We start from the raw sequence: 25,839 nt of genomic DNA on the forward strand, positions 1-25,839 counted from the left end.
AAATCTTTCTACGGTGGTTTTAATAAAAAAGAAATTGTTTTCTTCACGTAAAGAGAAGTACAAAGGTAGGCAATCCACGCAGCTCCATAATAATGTCTCTACCCCAGGCTTCTTCATTCTTTCTTCTCAGTCACCCCTATATACAGATTTCTTCTACTTTTTAATTGTCACAAATGGTAGCTAGGAAGTCCAAGCACTATGTTCACTTTCCTGACAAGGAGAAGAAGTAAATCACTAGGGGATGGGAGGTGTGACAGGCCCCTGACTCAGGGAAAACACAGACATGTACCCTAGCAAACATCCACTTAGACTGCACGGCAAAGAATCTACAAAGCAATCTCTTACTGGGCACACTGTCACCCCAAAGAGGATACTGGTAGTAAGAAAAAAGGAGGATGAAAGGTACTGGATAGGCAAACTGCAGTGTGTCACCCAAACTTCCTTGTAAGAAAAGTCGTCTGAGCATTTTAGTCTAGAGAGTTTACTATGGTCTAATAGTATTACCTGACTCACAAAAGATCTTTCTTTTATCTCCTCGAGCCTTAACCCTAAAATCAGTACATTGTCTTTATCTGGAGGCTACATATAAAACCTACCTAATTTATCAAAAGCTAAAGGAACCTTATCTAATAGCATTCTTTATTATTTTGTTTTGTTTCAAAGTACAAGAAATGTACTTTATTATTTTATTTTGTTTCAAAGTACAAGAAAAAAATGTACAGCCTAGTTTAAGGAAAGAAATGCTAGCAGTAAGCTAGATATTTACAGGTAGTAAGTAACTTACAGATTTGTGGTTGCAGCATCCAGATTAATAATTTATTGGCCTTTCACCATACAGATGTCACATGATTTTTTTTTAAAAGGTAGAAGAGACGTGGAGGTAATTAACATTCCGTAAGCATAAGGCTTATGCACTAGTTCACTCACTTCAACCACATAATTTCCCAGCTGCATTATACTGGCCATGTAGTATGTGAAACAAATGCTTTTATTTATAGGGTATGTTATCATATCACCTAATGACACAGCTCTAGCACAATAATAATACATAACTAAAGAGAGACATATTGCAGTTAGAACCCTACAGTGCTAACACGACTAAATGGATAACCCTAAGAGAAATAAACTTGAAAACTAGCAAAGATGGATAAACTAGCAAACATGGAGAAATAGGATTTGGCTGGTCAAATAGACAAAAAAGGAGATTTGTACTTTCTTCTGTCCTTCTATCAAGTAACAGGTGCCCATTAGGCACATATTTATCCACCTTGTGACTCTATTCTCAAAACATTAGCTTCTCTTTCCTCTTCCACTCCTTTCCTTCACAAAACACCCTCCACTCAATACCTGGTGGGGAGAAGACCCCTTAGATAAAAGCTGAACTCCCTTTTATCTATCCCTTTTATCTTCAACAAAGCAACCCAAAACAACTTATTGCCCAATAGCCCCATTTGGGCAGAACCTCCCCGACTGTAGATAAATATTACGACTCAGAGTCTTGTACTGTATATAATGTCATATAATTCTAACTAATTCTCCCCAAAACTCTCCTAGCACTCTTTCATCCTCTAATAAAGCATCTGTACGCTCCGCTGAAATTCACTTGTTTTGTTTTAAGTCTGTATTCCCCACATGGGTGTGATCTCTTCAAGGAAATGAAATGTATCTTACTCATTTTTGTATCCCCAGAGCCTATCAAAATTCACCAAATGAACAAAATGTAGTACATTAAATTTCCCAATTATAGAAAAAGGAACTCCCCAGAAACTTATGTTAGAAAACATAGAAATGCCTCCCAGTTACTGATTTATTACTTAGACTTCTTATGAAAACTTTTTAAAAAGGCAATGAATCCTTATTTCTAAGTATTTATTAAAATTATATTTACTGCTATTGTGGATAAATGACATTAACATGAACTCACAAAGAGAACTTATTTTGTAATTTTTTTGTCAGTTTTATACTGCTTTTACTTATACATTATCTAACTTAATTCTCAAGAAAGTTCTGTAGCAAATTATCCTAATTTACAGTGAGAATGATCGTTGCTTAGTGATTTGAAATAAATTATCCAAACTTATACTGGTTAGCTAATAAATAGCACAAGGTCCAGAACATCTGATTTCAAATCCAGTGTCTTCACTATGGTGAAAAACAGATCTCTACATGGTTCTCAGTATTAACTCTGACCAGCTACATGTCAAGGGCAAGTCACAAGGTTTCTGTGACTTCCCTAAGCTTCCCTAACTCTTTCTAGAGTAACTTGACATACAACTAACAATGCATGAGAAAGAACTCTAAGTTATTTACAGCATATTTATTTTGATACATCAAAAAGGATGATCTTCACATATAAAGTCTGGTTAAATATACTGATCCACACAAAGTAAATTAATAAATTCTATTTTCCCCAAAGCTTGTATTTTTAAACAAATTATTTTACTGACATTTCTTTGAAACAAAAAAAAAAAAAAAATCACTGTTTTCTTAATTTATAATCTTCACATTTAACTTTCCCTAAAAGTTAATCCCTATTCAACAGAAAGAGAAATGTTTTCAGCCATTACTTAACTATTTATCAACAATAAACTAAAGATTTCAATGACAGTCCAGAAACAGGTTCCTGGGTTTTTTTCTTCCTCTATAAAATTACATGTCACACGTAATGTAATTTGAAGCTGAACGATAAGAATGCCGAACTGGCTAGACCATGATCTCAGATTGGTAACACACCTCACTAGCACTGTGCTAGTATAACCATACTTTGCACAGGACGTACCTTGTTTCTGAAGACATGCAGGAAATGTATCTAAGGTTTCAAATTGGTCCCTCTTGGGGTAACTGATTAAATTTCCACACAGGAGGTGAGTGGAGGGGATAAGGAGAAGAGGCATTAATATTAAAGCAGTGTTTCCTAATATGTGGTATGCAAGATGATTTTAGATTGTATATGGATATAGTTTTATCTTAACTGTTAAATTTATCTTAACATGTATTTTAAAATATAACAAAGACATCAAATCCATGATTTCATAAATGTAAATGATTAGAATGATAAAAAGTATGGATTTTGGTTTTAAAAAAACAATAATCATGAAAATACTAAGCAAAAAACAAATCTAGGATATGGCAAAAATCATGAACACAGTAAACAAATGACAAATCTATAAAATACTTACGTTACGCTCTATTTCTGTAGTAAAGTTTTCCCTCAAATAAAATGTTTTATATAACATAAGTAATCCAGCTGCTTTAACATAAAATTTTAAGAAATAAAGAATCAAGGAAGATGAAGCTGTATATTAAAATAGATTTAAGAAATTCATAAACCAATCCTAAAGTATGAACCTCATCTGGATCCTGAAACAGATTATTAAAAAATAATAACATGTACACACATACAACAACTGGGAAAATGAGAACATGGACTAAATAGCTGAGATTGAGAAATCATTGTCAACTTTCAGATATGATAAAAGGTATTGTGATTATGAGTTTTAAGAGTTCTTATTTTTTTGAGATACATACTGAAATATTTAGATGACATTATAGCTAGTATCTGCTTCAGAAAAATCCAAAAGTGGAGAAAGAAGTCAATGATAATTGAGATAAAATGAAATTAACTACAGTGTTTGAACCTCCATGATGGATACATTGGGTTCATTATATTATTCTACTTTTATAATGTTGGAATTGTCTACATTAAAAATGTTGTTTATATTAATAAGCTTTAAATTAATAACAATTACACCAATTTTTAAATTGTGACTAGAGAGAAACTGGAAACAAAAGTCTCTTACTTCTAAACTGAGAGGATACTTTTTCAGAATGTTTTCTGATACGTAATGTTTTAAATACATCTCTCTTCACTCACTCTCCTTTACAACACAATATAACATGTAATATTAACTTAAACCATTCTATCATTTGCCCAAATACTTCATAATAATATGCATTTCAGAAGCAAATAAAATTTGTGGAAAGTGATGCCCTCTCAATTTAGACATTTTCGGAGTTCCAATAGCCTCATCACAAGTGAATAAATTCATCAAGGAAAAAGGTAAGGAATTAATAATTAAGCAACCTACCCTTACTTTCTCTTGATACTTTGACTTTTACCCCTGTCTACTAAATTTAGACAATGTTCCATACCACAAGTACCAGATTAATATTATCAAAGCAACCGATTTTAAAAGGCCAAGTTCAAAACACATTAGACACTTATTACTCAACACAGGTACTCCCCCACAAGTAAGGTAAATTTAAAACACGAAAATCAGTCCCTTCTGGACCTGCACATAAAAAGCAACAAGTAGAGTTGCATGCATCAATATTTAACTCATACCTATTTGTTAGTAAATATCCAAAGGTCTTAAAATTAACCCAAATCACAGGACAGCCTAAACTTTTTCATTTAAAAAAAGGAGGTAAAATGCCTTTGGATAGCCACTTCAAAGATGATGCAAGATGGAAGTATACTTTAGTCAATAAATTAAGGAATTAGCAAGGATGATACTTTAAATAAAACTTGCAATATTACTATAGATTGGTACCAAATAAAAAGAAATCCAACACAGACAAGGCAATCGAAAAAGAAAATATAAGGATTCTCAAAGCACAGGTAATCTTTTTAAAAACGAATAACCTATCTTCAGTGGCTTTAAAATAATACATCAACTCCACACCAAAATTAATTCCAGATGGATTACAGAGTTTTAAAATGTTGAAAACTTAGAAAAAGCAGATGACAGGATAGAATATTTATTAAATTTCTCAAGGGAACTGACTTTCTAATCTTTGAAGAAATATTTAAAAATAAAGGAAAAGAATTGAACAAATGAAAACGATTAACTTCTGTGTGTCCAAAATATTCAAACAATAAAAATGAAAAGAGAATGGCAAAAATATATTCAGCAAATGTAATAGTTCAATTCCATTAAACATAAAGGGTTCCTGAAAACTCAAACCAAACAAATCATAATTATTTCCATCTTTTACGAGGGATCGTGAGCACAGGGGAAGAGGAGTGTCTTAGAATATAATATGGAAGGACTAATATCTATTTCCAGGCGTGAAAAAAATTCAACATGTTTTTATATTGTCTGTGCTGCTCATTTGTCTATTTGCTCTCAAATCAAGTCCCTACCTGTGTTTGTCCTTCCCTTATGGCAAAGCTTCATAACCCCGACCCCCTTGCTCTGGCTTCTTGGTAGGTCCCACCAGTAAGAGACACAATAGCAGAGGGCAGGAGGGTAGGAGGAGGAGAAAAGCCGTGGTATTTCTCCCCACACCTTTCTACATCTTCTCCGTGGTTCCACATCCAGTCAGTTGGCCCCTGGCTCCATGGTCCCAGCTCTGGAACTGGATCCCCTCTCGCGGTTCAATTCCTGTCAGACAGCCCCTTCACTCAGGCTCTGGTAACACCACATCTTCCCACTGTCTCTCTTGGTCCTAAGGATGGCAGTGGTTTCCTACTGTTGCTCATCTCTAGATTGTTCCACCATACCAGTACTGTTTGACTTCTCAGCTCCACCAAAACCTATTTACCAATTCCTTGTATTAAAGTTTCCTGCTTTAAACACCTAAAGTGTTCCTATTTTCCTAACTGGACCCTGACTCATTTAGTTTCTAAAATCAAGACCTTAATAGGATATTTCAATGAAAGAGGTAGGTAATTTAAAGTAATGTTTACTGGGTCTTGCTTTTTTTGGGGGGAGAGGGGGAGCAGGGGGAATGGCAATATTAAAATACAAAAGATTATCATATATAAATTACCCATGATCCAGATTTAACTCTAATGATCCTCATACAGATCCTGTGGTCTACATTTATCTAAAACGTCCATAACGAGTAAAAGAAGTAGTGTTTAAAAAAAATGTAAAGAATGAAATTAAAAGATGGTTTCTGATTTAGTGACCCACTATTGAACGAGCTTTAGCTCTAGCCTCCTCCAGAACTCTTAATTCTTTCCTTCTTCCCCCTCCCCCAGTGACATTTTTCTCCAAGAGCAAGAAAAAATCAAAAATTGGTGAATGACAGTGGAAAGTTTCATACAGAAGCTTGAAAATTAGATCTACAACAACTTTTGCCAGTATATTTCTGCCAGAATTAAAATATCATAATCAAAGACAAATATCTAGATGATGACAATATGGGTGAAAACAAATTTATGTGAAATATATCACTAGATGGAATAGTTTATTTATATCTTATCTATATCTTAATATGGAGTAGAATCATGTATAATGGTTTAGCTTCTCATCATAATTTGCCTTGAAAACAATCCAATATATTTTGTATTTCTCCTCATCTCCCCTAAAGGGCCGTTTTGAGAAAGAATTAAGAAAAAGTGAAAAAAGACTGCATACTGAAATAGTGGTTTTGGTGTGTTTTACAAAGTCAAAGTCAGCACTATCTCTAGAAATTACTGATAACTATAAATTTCAACCAGTGGCCTAACATTCCTCCTCATAGCCTAACACTTCCAGCCAGAACTATCTTCACTATGACCCAGTATTGTTGTAATACTACACTAACCCATATTCTACTGGTCACATTACCTTTCTCTAACTTCTTATGTGCCTTATATGATACCCAAAGTGAAATATACATAAAAATTAGTCAGAAATCATACATTATTTTATATGTATACTTACAAAAAGTGAAGCCAGCATAAGATAGGTTCATTTGATTAATAACTTTTCACTGACTTTAAGGAAGTTCATAGATGACTACACTAAAATTTTACAAATATATGTAACCACAGACCAACGTTCCTTATTTTTTAATAAATTTTTATTGGGGAACATTGGGGAACAGTGTGTTTCTCCAGGGCCCATCAATTCCAAGTTGTCCTTCAATCTAGTTGTGGAGGGTGCAGCTCAGCTCCAAGTCCAGTCACCATTTTCAATCTTTAGTTGTAGGGGGCGCAGGAATTGAACCGGCAACCCTGTTGTTGAGAGCTCTCGTTCTAACCAAATGAGCCATCCAGCCACCCCACCGGAAGCTCAGCGGAAGCTTGTTATCTTCAATCTAGTTGTGGAGGGCACAGCTCACTAGCCCATGTGGGAATGGAACCGGCAACCCTATTATTCAGAGCTTGAGCTCTAACCAACTGAGCCATCTGGCCGCCCCTCCTTAAATATTTTTTTGTTTCATTACATTTCCTCTATTTCAAGCCATTTTTAAAAACTACTTTGAAATGAAAAACTAAAAGTCACAGCTTCGCTCTTTCCCTCTAAATTTTAGCTTTAAAAAAAAAAAAAACATGAAGAAGTCAAAAAGGCCAATTCCAAAAAAGGAAGTGTCTCTCAAATAACACAGCCCACTTTTAATGCTTTAAGAATGCTTAAACACACAAATCAAGAAAAGGTCAGTAAGGTTACAGAGTGCATCTCCAGGCTAGACTACATGCCAAAATTCACTAACTTATATTAACTAAACTGCCTGGGTTGAGAACCTTTAAAACAATTCCCTGGATTCCAGGATACAGCAGAGCTGGCTCTACTTAGAGCAGCTCTAGTCAAAGGCCACCCAAGATATGCCAAAGGCGATATGGCCAGAAAAGCATGGGTAACTGCCAACAGTAATTCTATCCCGGACTCTGAAACCCAAAACTTCCTTTCTATTACCCTCCCTTCCACCCCATCTCTATTCAACAGACACAAAACAATATCACACACAATGTTTTGAAGAGATAGGGAACTGGCAAAGGAATATATGTGGGTGCTTGGACTAAAACCTCAAATCATTTTAAATATACCTCTATCCTAACACGTTAGCAACCCTAACATCCATAATAAGAAAGAAAATAGTTTATATTTGTACTGCATGCACTCTGTGCCAGATATTCCAAGTACTTAAAAAATATGAACTCAATCTTCATAGTACTCCTCCAATATAACTATACTATTAATAACTCCATTTTATAGAGGAGAAAGCAGAGTCCCATAGAAGTTTTACAACTTGCTCAAGGTCACACAGCAATAAAGTGTTAGTGTTAGGATCTGAACACACAGTGGCTGGCTCCAAAGTCCATACTCTTAGGCACTGTCATTTCTTGACTCTGTATCCCTGTATTTGTTACACCTCTCCTAAACCATCAACATATAAACTCAAAAAATTTAAGTATAAAACCAACAGGGTAGAACAATATACAACCACGACAAAAAAAAAAAAGTCTTTATATATACTGATGATGGGAGAAGAGCCAAGATGCATTGTTACATCAACAGCCTTTGTGTGAGTTCTCTATGCTCCTGACCTTGCCATCCTGCTTCTCTGGCCATAGACAGCTGGTCCCGGGATGGAGGCCTGACCTGACTCAAATATATAAACAAAGTTAGCAGATCTCTATGTGGTCTTACTCTTTAAAAGCGTCACAAATTTTATGAAATATAAGACTGACTCAGAACTTTAGTGATATAAGGAAATGCAAATCACTGCTGTTCATTCACTGATTTATTTACTTATTGCACAAATATTTATTGGACAACTCTTATATACCAACTCTTATATACCAAATACAGTGGTGTGAATAAAACAAAGTTTATGCCCTCTTAGACCTGTATTTTAGTTGAGTGAAAAAGAGACAACAAACAAAAATAGTTGGTGATAAATAGTATGAGGCAAAACAAAATATATAGGGGAAGGGAGTGGTGGTTGAATATGGATTACTAATTTATAGAAGGTGAGCAAATAAGGCCACATCAATAAGGTGACATTTGAGCAGACACTTAAGATGAAGTGAGGGGAAGAAATCTGGGGGCAGAGTGTTAAGACCCTGAGAGGAACTTCATGTGGCAGGTTCAAGGAGCAGAAGGCTCCAGTGGCTGGAGGAGACTGAGGGAGAGACTGGTAGGAGATGATTTTAGAGAGCTGAATGTACTTATTTCCCAATATTAGTGGTATTAAAATTTACAGCAGGTTAGCTGACAGGACAGAAGCATTCTGTCTTTGGATTAAAATAAGACCTTGTCAACATAGTGAGAGCTTTTTGGTTTGTTTTGGGAACACAGGAAATATTTTCTCTGAAGACTTTGAAAAGTGTGCTGATTGCAGGTTATTTTATTCAGGACTGATGTTAATTTTTAACAGTATTTCAGGTTTAAAAGTTGTAAATATTGGTATTTGTATTCTTAGTACTATTCTTAGTACTATTGTTTATATGTAGGAAGGGTGATTATAATGAGAAGTATGGTCAAATTAAATATACACAGTTCAGCGACAATAACTTTTATGAAGTGTGAATACTTATTTAATTTCATTGCCATCATTCTTTCAATAATATTCACTATAAAGTAAGGTGAAACAAAAAATTATTTTTGTCTTTATTCCAAGATTTTGCCTATACCCTTACTTTTCAGCCTCATCAGGGAGATTGAAAAATTTTAGTATCTGTTGGGTAATCACTAAAGAAAGTAACATGCAGATTATTAGAGGCATATTAATAGGGGAAATGATTCACTCTGTTAGGGATTTGTCACATAATATTTGAAATTGCCTTTTAAGTTTTATTTTCAGAAACATTTTATGGGAAGCTTTGGTCTCATTACAATGGATGATGCAAAAACTCCTCGAAAAAGATAGTACAAATGGCAGACACATTAATGAGATTGTCTAGTGTCCATTTCACTTATACAGTCTCTCATAATCAAATTTGTCCTTCACTGGACAAGAAAACCGTTCCCATGAGCAACTGTCTCTCACCAACAATATACATTTATCATGTCCTTTAAAGAATTAAAAAAAAAAAACAAGAAACAGTGAATGGCAATCACTATGGAAAGAACGTCTAATTGGAGGTACTACTGGTGCCAAACCTCCTTTCAAACCTTTTAGTTTAAGCCAGACCATAACAGATGGAAGAAGAAAACGCCCCATTCGTTCTACAAATATTATGTATCTTCTATGAAAGAAGATGCTTCATGAAATAATTCAAACTACAGGGTGTATGTGTGTTATGCGTGCGCGCGCGCATGTGTGTACACTGACAAGGGTGTTTCTAAAGAATCCTTATAAAAACCTACAAAAAAGAAAACCAGAATTGAATTTTGAAGATTGCATTACCTAAGAAGTGATGGATCTAGAAATATTTCAATAATAGTGTCAAAATTGCTTCAACTATATATTACTAATAAATAGTTTTTACTGTAAGGTAACCTTTATTGGTTTAGGTAACCTTCACTGAGTACTTACAATGTGCCAGGTGCTTTACATGTGTTAATGTATTCAATTCAACAATTTTATGACGTAAATATTATTTTTACCCCCATCTGGCAAGTGAAGAAGCTGGGGCACAGCTGAGTAACTTGTACAAATGTATGTAGCTGGTAAATTACAGACCCAGGATTCACACACAGGTATTGAGCTCCAGAGCTTGCATTTATAATAAGTACACATACAGCATATAGAATATTGTCCACTAAAAAGAAATCACAATCTTAAATGCTACATTGGGAGAAAATATAAACCCTAAAAGATCACTGTAAAAAAATCAATAAAAAATGTATTACTAACATAGATTTTAATATAATATTCACAGATGTTTGACCTATCATTCCCTAGCACATCACCTTATTAAATTTCATTGCTTATTAATTTGTGTATCTGTGACTTATCAGTCCATCTTTCTAGAATATAAGGTACATAACACTTCACAAAGGCCTGAATGTTTTTAAAGGTTAGAAATTAATTACTATTAGATTACCTTAACTTTTAAGATAAAATCATTAAGAAATCTGTATCTGAAGAGATAATTATTTTACACTAGTGTTATTTTATCCTATTAATGTAATACAGATAAGTTGTAAATTGGTTGCCAAGCATTATTTTCCAAGTATACCATGTAACTCATAGGAAAACTCATTTTCCCCTGAATTTATAAAAAGCTGAACTCAAATATGAAGTTATATCATTTGCTAAGGCATTCTGATTTATTACAGCAGAGCTACATCCATATGAATTGATGACACTTTACCCATTAACAACGTGTTTAAGACATGAACATCTGAATTTACTGAAGTGTCAACTGTCAGCCTTGTCTTATTAGACGTTAACCCCACTCAAGTGACCGCTCTTAAAAGTTCAGAAATGAAAAACATTCAATCTTATAAACTCCCTCCACTTGAAATAATAAGAGGGTCACAAAACATAACTTTTGGCACTGGGTACATTAACCAACCAATAGGTTAAAACATCTTTTTAAAAACAGACACATTTCAAACCTTTTTCTGCTCAACATATCTGACCTAGAATAAACAGACTAACACTCACTTTATCGTTGAGGCAGACTCTAACAAAAGTGTTAGCAGCATAATTTGTAAACAACTCCTGAATGTGTATGCAACATTTCTTTATTAAAGTAGAAAAGGTCATAACATCACAAGGAAATGAAAACAGAAGCCATCTGGGAAACAAGCTGCTTCTTACAGAGATAATAAAAATTGTTTGAGGAACACAAACCAGAAAAAATGTAATCAGTGTGCAAATAACAGTGAAAAAAATAATAATGTATGTGTTTTACCTACATTAACTTTTCAAAACAAACATACTACATTAAAATTAGTCATTTACTTCCAAGTAGTCATCCTGGAAAGCTACATGGTTATTCCTTTGCTCAAAAAATTTTTGTAATTCTTTCCCTGAAATGTCCATCAAAACTAATTTGAAAACACACCAACTTATAGATATAACAAAATCACAATAATAGTAACCCACTCTCTCTCTAGCTCGAGTCTAATCTAGCGGATTCAGAGGCCCTCTCAAATCCCCAGTTGTCCCGCCATCACCCCCAATGTTATCTACCTTGAACCTCATCTCTCATTCTGATACTAGCCTTACCTCTCCTCCTTCATCCCACTCTGTTTTCCTCCTCATTCTCTGCACTCCAGCCATACTGGCCTCTTTTCTATTCCTTGAATACACCACACTCTTCCCTATCTCAAGGCCTTTGCACCTACTGTTCTCTATGTCTGCAATGCTGTTCTTGCTCTTCTGGCTGGCTTCTTAGTAAGTCAATGTTGCTTCCTCAGTCAGAAGGGCTTGTGTGACCACCCGATCATAAGTAAATCCTTTACCTCCATACGCTCATCCTCTTCCCCCTATTATTCCCTAGCACATCACCTTATTAAATTACACTGCTTATTAATTTATGTATTTGTGAGTTATCAGTCTGTTTTACTGGAATATAAGGGCCATAACTAAGGACTTTGTTTTGCTTATCTCTGTAATTTCAGTGCCTAGGCCAATACTGATCATAAAGTAAGTGCTCAATGATACTGAATAAGTGACTCCACTCTCAGATGTAAGTATAGCCAATTCCATCTGCTGCTGCCGACTTGTGTCTGCTCCATGGATTCTACAGAGCCTACTCTAGAAGATCCCTGCCAACCTGACACAGGCTGTATAGTCAACGTATGTGTTACTGTGTGGTCTTGTCCTAGATCTGACTATATCTATGCCCTCTCCTTCTGCTAAGTCCCTTTTATATATCCTCTCATTTTCCATGTGCCTTATGTCAGAGAATGGAGAACAGCCCTCTATACCCAAGGCCAAGTACACAGTAAGAAATAAAAAAATATGTGTGGACGAACACCTTCTCCTCTCAGGGCTCTGGCATAAGTCATTCTAAGGGGCAGCACCAGAAGACAACACCAAGAGGACATACCCTGCTGTACCAAGAATTTACTCATCTTTCCTAAAGGATAATAAATAATAATAAGAGAACTGTGAGCTCACACAGCACTTGTCTGTGAGGGAGTTTTTAGCCAGTAAACAAATAACTGCATTGGAACACCCTCCCTACTCACCTGATCTGGTCCCCGATAACTTCTTTCTTTACCCGAAGATAAAGGAAATATAGAAAGGAAGACATTTTGATGACATTCAGGACATAAAGGGTAATAGATGGCAGCTCTGATGGCCATTCCAGAAAAACAGTTCCAAAACTGAAAGGTGGACTAGGCGCTGGCATCCGTGCATAGCTTCCCACCTTGAGGTGACCGTACTTTGAAGGTGACCCTAGTGATATTCAGCAGTGAGATAAGTAGCACTTTTTCTAGGATGGGTTCGCAAACTTAACTGTCAGATCTCACATAGCATGTGCTCTCTTTCAGAAACACATACAAACTTGGCTGTCAGTAGTGAAAACTGACATTTATTCCCAAAAATAGAGTATACTGTTTAAAGCACTATTTATTACTACTAAGTGTGACTAGTTTCAAATCCTAAGCCTAACCAATTACTGGCAGTGTAACTTCAGGCATGTTATTTAACTTCTCTCCTCAGTGTCTTCACTTGTAAATCAGATTTAAAATTGTACTTCCTCAGAGGGATGTGATGAAGATTGAACAATCGAACACGTGCAAAACACCTACAGCAGGGCCCAGACAATAACAAGGAGTCAATAAATGTTAGCAGACCTAATTTCCCCGGAAATGAGACCTAATGGGAAAATAAGCCCTACCATGATTTTTCAGGATGCTCGTAATATAAGCCGTACCCAAAAATAAGCCCCAGTTAAGATCATCAGCCAGATGGACGCATTTAGTACGTCCATTGCAACACACGACGTATGTATTGAATTATAAAATATTAAAACATAATTATATATAAAAAAAATTGACATTAATACTTAAAATAAACGATAATAAAATTATAATTAAGTATTTGTAAATATCCAAGCGGGCACCATTGGACGAGAGGTAAACGCCTATGTAAACAGACGAACTCAAGACTTATTGTCAAACGACCAATTGGAGTACAGACACAACACATGAATAACGTGTGCACTTGATAACGAACAGACGTGGTTGTGTCTAATATGAATCTTCATAATTCAGTACGTCATGTGTTGTAACGGACGTACTTAATGCACTCATGTGAAATAAAGAAACGTTTCCTGAATTTTGGTGCCTGCGATTTTTCATAGCTTTTGTGTGGACCATCATTCTTAACTGTCACCACCATTTTTGTTGTCACTCCTGTTTCGTAAGTCTTCAGTTAACACTTGATTGAATGGTAGATTTAAAGGGAACAACATTTTGACCCCCAGACAAGATGAGTGCAAAAAGAAAGAGCTATTCCGTCAAGTACAAGAAAGAAATCATGGAGGACTCCCGAAACAATCTTACAGCTTTCTGCAAAGAGAAGAAGTTGGATCTCCAAATGGTCTGAAAACGGCGAGCAGAGTACTATAACCTCAGTCAACAGGTAAACGAGAGAAATGCCAAGAAGATCAAGTGTGTATCAGGTCGGCAACCATTATTTCCTGAGCTGCACAAAATCATCTGTAAATGGATTGCTGACAGGAGAGCAAAGGCTTTGATTGTGTGCAAGGCTGATATTCAAGCACTTGCCCTTGCAATAGCACCACAGTTAGAAATATCCCCGGAAGAATTCAAAGCATCACAACACTGGCTGGATGGCTTCCTTCGGCGATATGAACTGTCTCTAAGATCGACAACACTGTTCAAGCTGGAAGATACTGAAGTTATTAAACGTGCACTTGCATCCAAGTCCTTTGTTGATGGCATCGACTTTTCTAAATACCAATTCTCCAACATGATTGCTATGGATGAAACTGCAGTGTTTATGGGCCAAGGATCTCAATTGATAATTGCTCAGAGGGGTGCCTCATCAATCTACATTCCCTCCACTGGTTACAAAAGTGCACATGTTACCTGTATTTTGGCAATTCGTCTGGCTGGAAAGAAAGCCCCACTTCTAATCATCACTAAGGGCAAGAAAGATAAGGTAGAACATGTTTCAGGCATTTATGTTCTTGAAACCGAAAAGGTCTGGTGCACACAAGCAGTAATAAGGAAGTGGGTCGATTTAATGCTGCCACTTGTTTTGTGAGGTGGTGAAAGAGGTCTGCTAGTCTGGGATTCAGCCAGCACTCACCGCGCTAAAGACATGAAGAACTTCCTTGCAGAGAGAAGAACAGATCAAATAATGCTTCCTGCAGGAGTGACTGCCTATCTCCAGACTCTTGATATTGCAATAAACAAGCCATTCTAGGACCATTTGCGCATAGAAATCAGTGACTACAATGAAAACAGAATGGAGAGAAATCAGCGTGGAAACTTTGTGAAGCCTCGCCTGCAAGAGGTTGTGACTTGGGTGAAGAATTCCTGGGATAAAGTCACTGACAGCTGTGTTGCCAATGCACTACGAGCAGACCACATGGACAAGAAGTGCTCATTTAAGGAGAGCTCTATTGCTGGACATGAGAGATTGGGGCCAATGGTTCTACAGGAAATGGAGTCGCAAGAAATTCAAGCCAGAATTCGGGGTTTGGAGAGTTATGACGATGTTCCAGAAGAAGATGACATGACTGTATTTGAATAAATTTAGATTTTTGTACATGAATAGATGTAGATTCTTGTACATGAAAAAATAAGGCATCCCCTGAAAATAAACCCTAATGCATCTTTTGGAGCAAAAATTAATATAAGATCCAGTCTTATTTTCAAGGAAATATGGTATTTTTGTTATTATTATTATTTAATACTGGAAAGAAAGGAGACCCAAGTGAGCTGGAGCAGTCAAACATTTCAAGGAGCACCTATTATATGAATGTGCCGTGAAGGATGGGGAGGGCTTTAGAGGTAAGAGCAAATAAAGATAGTGTGCATAAAGAATAAAGAAACCAAGAACTTCATGTTTTAAGGGGGCATTCTGGACTACAAACTCAGTTACATTAAATAGGCCCACTTATACATGCAGCCCCACTGCCAGCAGAGGAGTTAAGCAATAATTCAGTGGATAACAGAAGCCCTTATAGTTCTTAAACAGGGCTGTAATGCATTAAATATAGGATTTTAGAATTCCTGAGAAAACCATGTGATTTCACTGATATGTGGTATATAAACCAGAAACAATAAAAGAACAAGACAAACAAATGAGAAACAGAAACTCATAGACACAGACAATAGTTCAGTGGTTACCAGAGGGTAAGAGGGGTGGGGGGTGGGAGATGAAGGTAAGGGGGATCAAATATATGGTGATGGAAGGAGAACTGACTCTGGGTGATGAACACACAATGGGATTTATAGATGATGTAATACAGAATTGTACACCTGAAATCTATATAATTTTACTAACAATTGTCACCCCCAATAAATTTAATAAAAATAAAAAAAATCAGAAAAAAAGAATTCCTGCCTAGGCAAGGTGCCAGCCTGAAGACGAGGAACCAGCCTAACGAGGGGAAAAGCCATTGACAAAATCTGGGAACACCTTTGTCTGCCAAAATATCAAAGTATCACTCTGAAAATTGGATACCAACTAACTAGAATCTTCCACAACGAATAAAGGTACATATAAAGAGAAATGCATGGTATAAAAAAATCAAAAGAACCATTTGTAGACTATTTGGAAGTTAGCAGGGTAGAGATATTTCAAGAGAATGTTCAAAATCATGAAAATTACATGTGTAACAACATTTGTATTTACATATAAACTTCTTCCTCCAGAATATTTATAAGGCTTCCTAGTCAAGGGATAAAGTTTGTGTTCTAATGGACATTTGTCCTGCAGTATCTTTTCTCAAAAAGAAAAATACTTTCAGAACATATCCACAATCCCTTTGGCTAGCATTACACAATCTTACTAAATTTTTAAATTTTACCTTCTCTAACAGTTACTATCTCAAAAATCATTTGAGTAATACTGGACCAATAATTGGATCCTCAATGGAACCAAGTCACAGGACCTAAATCCCTGAAGAAATAATTGAAAATGGCATTCAATTGTTAATGTCATTAAAATAACACTTCCTCTTTTTGAAATTTACCCAAGACAATTACTATGAACAGTGGCCATTGTTAAATCAATTTTTGGATCCTGGGAAAAAAATGTTTAAGAAGTCACAGAATTCAAACAACAAATGGTGCAAATTCTTATTTAGTTCCAAACTCCTCTCATCACATTAAAAAATTTACAGCAACACACTAAAGGAACGTTCGCCTTCCCCCATCATTAAGCGCATAAAATACAAATATCCCTGGCATCCTTACTGTTTTTGTCACCAAAGTTACCAACATATACACTCTGCCGCTTACACCCAAGTAGAATGAACAAACTGTATTGTGCCACACCTTAGTATGCTTTCAGAATGCTTGACTCACTATGCTATGGAACACTCTATAACCCTTTGTGACTGCAGTTAAGCTAATAAAGGCTGATAGGGAAACAGTGAGGTTCCTAAGGGTGAATTTCACTGTGCCTCAGGAATATGCAGAACACTTCATTATGGGCAGTCTCCTTGTCACAGCACTGAAAGGGAGCTGGAGAAGAGTGCGATTCTAAATTACACACTGTATGTATCAAGCTACTGAAGAAACTCCGAAGGTAACAACCTTAAATCTATTAAATGTAATTTGCTTAATTTTTCAGAAAGTCTATGACAGGGCACTATGCCAAAAACTGTTGCACCAAAAAAAAAAAAAAGCATTTCGCCATGTAATTGGAATACATTAACAGAGAGAGGATATCCGAGAGAGGATATCTGTTTAGAAATTAGAAACAAATGAGAGAGATAACTATTAACCAAAGCTCTGGAAAAAATTCAAATAATATTATAGCATCTCTAGAATCTAATAAAACCCACTTAAAGAAGACTAGCATGTTTTTATTTCATATATTGTCATGCAAAATAGAAAACAATAAATTACTCAAAAACATAGAGCACTTAGCAGAACACCTGTGATAAGCCCTGTAAAAAGGAGAAAGGTAGAACAGAGGCCCATCTGATTGGAAAAGACCAACGTCTATTGAAATGCATGCCAGCACAGGTATGAGGAAACCAGCATTCTCATAGCGTGGGTAGGAGTGTCTCTATAGAGATATTTGGCAATATCAATCAAAATCACAAATGCATACATCCCTTTGAGCAATTCCATTTCTAGGAATTTATCTGACAGAAATGTTCATATACAAGCAAAAAAAAAAAAAGAGTGGGTGTGTGCACGCACACAAAAATTACACTGCAGTGTCACCAAAAGAAAAAGACTAGAAACAACCTAATTGTCCATCAATATAAACTGGTTAAATAAATCATGATTAAATCCAAACAATGCAGATGTACAAAAAGAATGATGATATATTTACTGATTTGGGGTTAAGTGCAAATGCCAAAAAATAAGTAGTTTTTTAAGGATATTATTTGTGTTGAAAAGGGGAGTGGTGAGGATATATACGTATTTACAGATATCTGTATAGATTCTCTGTCAAAGTATACACAAGAAGCTACTAACACTTGTTGCTTCCCGGGAGAGGAAATGAATGGAGGGCAACAGGACACTCTTTCCTATGAACCCTACTGTATATTTGAATTTCAAACCATATGAATGTCATACCTAAAGAAAAGCATACGGCCGGCCCGGTGGCTCAGGCGGTTAGAGCTCCGTGCTCCTAACTCCGAAGCCTGCAGGTTCGAGTCCCACATGGGCCAGTGGGCTCTCAACCACAAGGCTGCCAGTTCAATTCCTCAAGTCCTGCAAGGGATGGTGGGCTCTGTCCCCTGCAACTAAGATTGAACACGGTACCTTGAGCTGAGCTGCCGCTGAGCGCCTAGATGGCTCAGTTGGTTGGAGCACATCCTCTCAACCACAAGGGTGCCGGTTCGACTCCCATAAGGAATGGTGAGCAGTGCCCCCTGCAACTAGCACTGGCAACTGGACCTGGAGCTGTGCTGCGCCCTCCACAACTAAGACTGAAAAGACAGCAACTTGCCTTGGAAAAAAGTCCTGGAAGTACACACTGTTCCCCAATAAAGTCCTGTTCCCCTTCCCCAATAAAATCTAAAAAAAATAAAAAATAAAAAAGCATAAATTAATCAACTTTAAAAGGGGGAAGGGGGAAGGGTTAAAAAGATTTCTGAAGTACAATGACTGTCCTATATTTGACTGTCCTTTAATTGTCCCAATAAAGAACTGTTCTCATTTTGGCTTTTCAAAAATTGCCTCTTTCTTTTCTCCTTCTACCTAACTTGCTGTGCTTCATTCCCTTCTGTCAACTTTCCCAGTTCATCTTACTCTCCTCCATTTAGGTCTATCAGGACATCTGCTGCAATTGCTTACTTAGCCTTGCTGGGAGTACTAAACGCCAGAGGTTGATGAACTTTGTTCCAGTAATTGTCACATAAAATGGGCAACAACATAACATCAGCTATAAAAGAAATCTGAATATTTACAGAAGGGTAGATAACTCCACTTATGCAACAGAAAGAAAAAAAGTAAGGTGAAAGAAGATGGGGAAAGTGACCATAAGATTTGAGAGATTCCGTTTTAACATTATGACAAAAATTCTTCCAAAACCAACTTTATACACTCATTCAATATTATCTATTCTATCCATTCATATTTTATTACCCCCCCCAAAAAAAAACCGTAATAAAAACAGAGTACCTACGCTAGAAAAGTGATTTTTCCACTCTGCAATTTAAAAACACCAACCTTATGTTCCCCAGCTTACATGATACAATGTCCCTGCATCTAACATACCTAAATTAGGGGTCACCAAGATCACTGCTCATTAGTTGCCTAAACTAGTGTTTTCGCTTTGCATTTCCATTATTATATCATTTATTTGCAAATGCATACATATGTTAACATTTCATATGCTAGGATACTGTCTGGCCAAGTTTTATATCATATACTCATTATTTCTACACCTTAAAATTTTAAGTAAAGACCTAGAGTCTCACCTGCTAAAGTTGAAACATAATTATCCCTTATGAGATGCCAAAGAAACAACCCTTCCCTGTCCAGAGCAATGTTTGCTTCTAGATTAAGTCCTATCAGATTCTACCTCCATGCTGCTGTAACTGGGAGAAAGGCCATGACTAAAGCCTCTGGGAACCTGTGTAAGAACTACTGAAAACAGGATGTTTCGGACAAAGACGCCTGGTTAACTGTACATTCACACTGCAGCCTGGCCAACAACCATCATAAAGAAAAGCTCTCTGCCTTGCAAGTTCTCAAAAATAACTGACAGTAAGTCTACAGGCTTCAGTATACACAGTTTTAGTAAGTAAATACTAGACTTAACTCATGAGGAGGTAAAGAGGTTTTATGAAAATCTCCTTTACTTAGATCTAAAGTGCTATTCTTACGTTACCCAATCTCTACAATATTGTTTCCTTCATCAGATACCAAAGACCTGCAAAGCAGTAAAATTCCTCTGATTTTAACCAATAACTTTCCAAAATGATCAACATTCATTAAAATTTAAAAATGCAAGCCCTTTTTTCTAAAACTATTAATTTACAACAACATACTGATAAGATTTTCATTTCTTTACAAATAACAGACCAGAAAAACATCTTCAGAATTACCTGGACATTCTTGCCCCATGTGACCACAATGATAGAAAACTGCCACATGGGAAAAGACAGGTCTCTAAGCCCCCACACAAAAGGGAATTAGTATTTTATATGCAGAGAATGAGCATACATGTGAAATATATATTATGCAGTTATACAAACTAAATTATTAACGTTCCGTCTTGGCATAATGACAGGGTAGTTGGGAGGGAATGTAAAAGAAAAATACTCAACAGCTTAAAATTAACAATGAGCCCATTTATTGCAGGTAGGATGGTAATCCCATTTCGGCTGGAGAAGACAGAAAGTCTCTTTCTATCCTCCTGCAGAAGGGAAACTCTGCAGCTGGTCCATCTGGAGAATGACTCAACTATATTCATGGCTTCGCTCAGAGTCAACCAATGGCAAGAAAAGTCTTCATCTTCACTTGGCACCAAAACCAACACAGAGAAATGTTGACTTTGAGGTGTTCAAATTTCATTCTTCAAAGACCAGTTCAATTAATTTCTCCTGTCAGAAGCTGATCCCCATGAATACAAAAGATATATGCCCACTGAAACTGAGAAACACTTATCTATATCTTTGCCATTTCATCAAACACTGTCTTGTAATAGACAGGTCTCATGACACTGTCTAGTACGGTACTCATTGCTTTTCTCCACAAGCTTTTCACTCCCAATACTCTGTATCTTCTTCAATGGCTTCTAGGAAGTATTCTTTTAACTGCTGAATAAATGAATTCACAGCAAAGTGTTTCACAGCTCTATCTTTCTCTGTTCTGTTATACTCCCAAACGGCTCCATACTCCAGGAAATAATAAATAGCTTCTGCTTTTCAAATCCAACTAAAATCTTATCTAAGGGATGGCCAGATGGCTCAGTTGGTTAGTGTGTGAGCTCTGAACAACAGGGTTGCTTGTTCAATTCCCACATGGGCCAGTGAGCTGTGCCCTCCACAACTAGATTGAAGACAACGAGCTGTTGCTGAGCTGCCGGTGGGGTGGCTGATGGCTCAGTTGGTTAGAGCACGAGCTCTGGACAACGGGGTTGCCAGTTCAATCCCACCTGGGATGGTGGGCTGTGCCCCCTGCAACTAAAGATTGAAAACGGTGACTGGACTTGGAGCTGAGCTGCGCCCTCCACAACTAGATTAAAGGACAACGACTTGGCGCTGATGGGCCCTGGAGAAACACACTGTTCCCCAATAAAAAATTTAAAATAAAATAAATAAAAATAAAAAATAAATAAAAATAAAATCTTGTCTAAGTTGGTAACAACTGATCCTCTCCTAACTCTTGAGAATCAAAGTTATTATCTGGTTATTAAAATGTCTGATTTCCTTATCTGCTAAAGAAACATGGTACGTGTGTTTATTGAGAAATGGGGCATCAACTTCAGGAAATCCAACTATTGGCATTTAAGGAAAAAACCTAAGAAACTTTTAATATCACACATCAGAAAATAACATAGCAGAGTACTTCAACTTTAGGATACTGTATTTAAAAGATGTTATCCACAAATATATTATCCTTCCTGTAATTCCATCATGAGAAACATCAACTTGCAAAAATACGGCCTTGAATTGTGAAACAAGTCTCCTGTTTCTTATAAAATATACTGGCAAAGACCAACAAACCCACACAGCTACTATGAAACCCATCCCCACATTCCATGGCTTCAAGGCAATTCCATAAATACATCCTTCCAAGATAAAAAGAGCCTGCAAACTCCTGTAGCCAACACTCCCTTTTAAGAACAGGAACCTGAAGACAATGACACGTGATCATGCAGCTACAGCAATCCGAGAATCATTTCAAGTTTGCAGGAATTACTAATCTTGTATTAGAAATAAACCTACCAAAAAAGAATGCAAAATTCATACAATGTAGGTGATGAACAAATTTGAGTGAAATGTTAAAATTTTATAGTCTGTATGCTTTACGATACAAGTCATATTCAGCATATTCATATGCTGGTAACAATAAAATTTCAAGAAAACAGGATGTTCAAGTCCCAGCCAACGGCTTATTTATCTCAAATACATTTGATATCACAGAGTTCCAATGTTATAAGGGAACATAAATAACCCTTTTGAGTTCAACATAATACCTGACCAGAGGAAAAATTGTATACTTTTGAACTCTGAACAGAAAGATGCAGCTTCCTAACTAAGCACAAACTTGTGATTTCTTTTCAATTCCAAAGACTGTAAGTAAAATACATATATATATGTATATAGATATATATGTGTATATATATATATATATACACACACACATATACATATACATATATATATATATATATATTTGTAACTGCTATGTCCCCTACAATTATGGAGATTTGGTATCTCAAGTCTCTAAATACGTTTTTTTAATTTGATAATAATATTATTGTAAAACAAGTGAGAGAATAATATGTGCCAGGCCTTGCTAAGAATTTCACACAGACTATTAAAATAAAAGAATCACTAAATTACATGTTATAAGGCATGCTTTCAGGTTTTAATTGCTTCTGATACTATTAACTAATCTGGTGACCTCTGAAATATATCCCAATAATTTTACATAATTAAGGCAGAATAAATACAGCCAGAGAACTAATTAAGTATTACATTAATAATCTTACCACAGCAATATAAATTAGCTACTAGGCACACATCTTTATTAGGCAATGTTACTAGGCATGTTTGAACCACACAAGGGGTTAAAAATAACTACAATGAAAGGCCAACAGCCTAGCAGCTCAGTTGAGCCAACATTCCCCTCCCTCCTCCCCCTCCCCCCCATCCTCTGGAGTCCAGAATGAATTGCATGCCCCACTGCACAAGGCCCAAAAAGGTCACAAGAGATGGCAGAGACTTTTGTAAGAGAACAGAAATAACTCAGCAGCTTTGTTACGGGTAGTTTCTTTTAATCAGTATGTTCAAAATCCTTTAATTAGCACTCTGTCTACACAAGGAAAGCATTTCTTCTGTGCCAGGGGAGGGCATGGATGTATGTACACAGTGTTCTGTTTTATCAGCATCACAACATGGAGCGAGGCCTCAAACGGGCTGCCAGGGAACTGAAGCACAGAAAACTTTGTAAAAGTCCTGGTACCACATATTTACATACCATTTGCATTTCTATGACCAAACAATATGATTAAGTTTGTTTCATTTAGGCATCAATTTATTTCTGGACTTTTTTCCAGCAAAAATGGAAGTATTTTAATTGAATAAGTTTTTTTTGTCCATTATTACAAAGTAAGACAAGTCATGCTTTATATAAAATAATGTTAACAGAATATAAAAACAGATAATCAAATACTGTTCCTTTCTTCATAATCAATCTTCAGTAGGATAAAAAAAATAAAATACTGCCTCACTCAAATAGGAATAAATCACAAGACAAGTTTTCACATGGATGCTTTACATTTAAAATGTCATCCAACCACAAAAAGTCTGAAAACTTGCAAGCTGGATTACATATATGTATTTCCTCATAAAATCTGAAAAACTGAAATCAAGACAGGTATTAGTGATTAATTATAGCTATTTGAAAATCCCAGCCAAGAAACAGGAATTGGTAACTATTTTGAAATCCACAGCCAAAAAAACATCATTAGTAAGCTGGGATTTGCAGTATTTTAACAGAGATATGTAAGTGTTACAAACTTATGTTTAATCTTTCAAAGTCAAGTTGGATATACACTGTAAGAATTGGTGTATATATACATATTTATACATATATACATACATAATTAAACAATAGTCTTCTAAATATCTGATTATAGAAACAATCTACTTAAGTGTTAAAGTTTATTAGGGAGGCAACATAACACAACTACGTGAAAGCCAGTTCTTCTACACCAACTATGAGCTCTGTACAATGGGAATAATGCCATTATTTCACAGATTGGTAGTAGAATTAAGTGAGATGATGCATGCAAAGCAATTGGCAAAAATCCCAAAATTTCCGGGTAAGGCTGTGGGGGGCGAGGGGGAATAGGCACAAAAGTGTGAATTGGCACAACCTATCAAAATTTTACATATACACACACACACACAAGGTCTGACAATTAAGTTCGCAAACTTGATTCAACGATGTTGCTAACCTTTTTTGGTTATCAGAGGGAGTATTCATTATGAATTTGTACCAACTGGACAGTTAACCAAGTTGACTACTGAGAAGTGCTGAAAAGGCTGCATGAAAAAGTTAGATGACCTGAATTTTTCGCCAACAATTCATGGCTCTTGCATCACGATAATGCACCAGCTCACATGACACTGTCTATGAGGGAGTTTTTAGCCAGTAAACACTGGTCACAAAAGGTGACCGTAGCGATACTCAGCAATGAGGTATGTAGCACTTTTTCTAAAATGAGTTCACGAACTTAACTGTCAGATCCCATGTGTCTGTTATATATATATATATATATAATGTATATATGGTATACACTGCAGCACTGTTTGTAACAGCCATATTGGAAACAACATAAATGTTTTCCAACAGAGAACTGGTTAAATGTTACTTCCCTACAAAAGAATTCTACACAGTTGTTTTTTAACCAAACAAAAAGCTCTTTATATATTAATAGGGAAAGTTCTCCATGTCAAATTATTGAGAAAATAGCAAGTTATGGATCAGTGTGTATAATATGCTACCATACAAATAAAAGGGGAGTAGATGCTCATGGTTATTTGAAGAGAAAAAAAAAAAAGCCTCTGGAAAGTTATACAAGTAATTAATAGCAACAGTTACTTATCTATTGCTGATGAAAGTGAAACACTGCCTGACACACAGTCAAGCCCACTAATTGAAAGCTATAATTACTCCCCTCATTACCACCATGAAGACATATCCTTAAAATATATACACAGAATCCATTCAAACTAAATCCATAATGAGGTAAACAGCCAAATCTCAATTATTCATAGACTATCTAGTTGGAGATCTAAGCCCTTCACTTCCTCTTCAAAGGTAAGTAGCTTTTGGCCATTGTACTGTTGGCTACCACTTTCCCCAGAAAGTGAGCTGAGGAAATAACACCAAAAACTGTCATTTTATTAATACTGATCAACACTTTTTAATAAACAAGTTTGGAACTGAAAGAGACCATGGCAATCCCATAGTGGGACTTTCTAATATTACATATGAAGGAACTAAGTCCCAGAGAATTCCTCAAATTAGTGACAGTTCAAAGATCTGGAGTCTGCCCCTGGTTAAATACTTTCTGTTGTTGTTGTTGTTGTTGTTGTTATTTTAAGCTCACCACGGCCCATGCGGGGATCGAACTGGTGACCTTGGTGTTATTAGCACCACGCTGTAACCAACTGAGCTAACCGGCTGCCCCTAAATGCTTTCTGTTTTATTTTGAATGAGATGAAGGAAAAATGAAAATAAACATAATTGAAATTAATTATCCTTGCTAAATTCTCTCCCTCCATATCCTTTATTGCAGGTAACTAAGTTTGCTGAGATCAAATCTCATAAGCAATTGTAATAAGTAAGAGAACAGGTCATCAGA

At 36.1% G+C, this 25,839-nt stretch overlaps 1 protein-coding gene across 20 annotated transcripts in view; it reads right to left on the bottom strand.

Annotated features, from left to right (window-relative positions):
- Positions 1 to 25,839, bottom strand: part of PDLIM5 (PDZ and LIM domain 5) — a 188,913-nt gene that overhangs the window by 159,278 nt on the left and 3,796 nt on the right. The window lies entirely within an intron of this gene.

The sequence above is a fragment of the Rhinolophus sinicus genome, linkage group LG02 (assembly GCF_036562045.2).
Source record: "Rhinolophus sinicus isolate RSC01 linkage group LG02, ASM3656204v1, whole genome shotgun sequence".
Classification (NCBI taxonomy): Eukaryota; Metazoa; Chordata; class Mammalia; order Chiroptera; family Rhinolophidae; genus Rhinolophus; species Rhinolophus sinicus.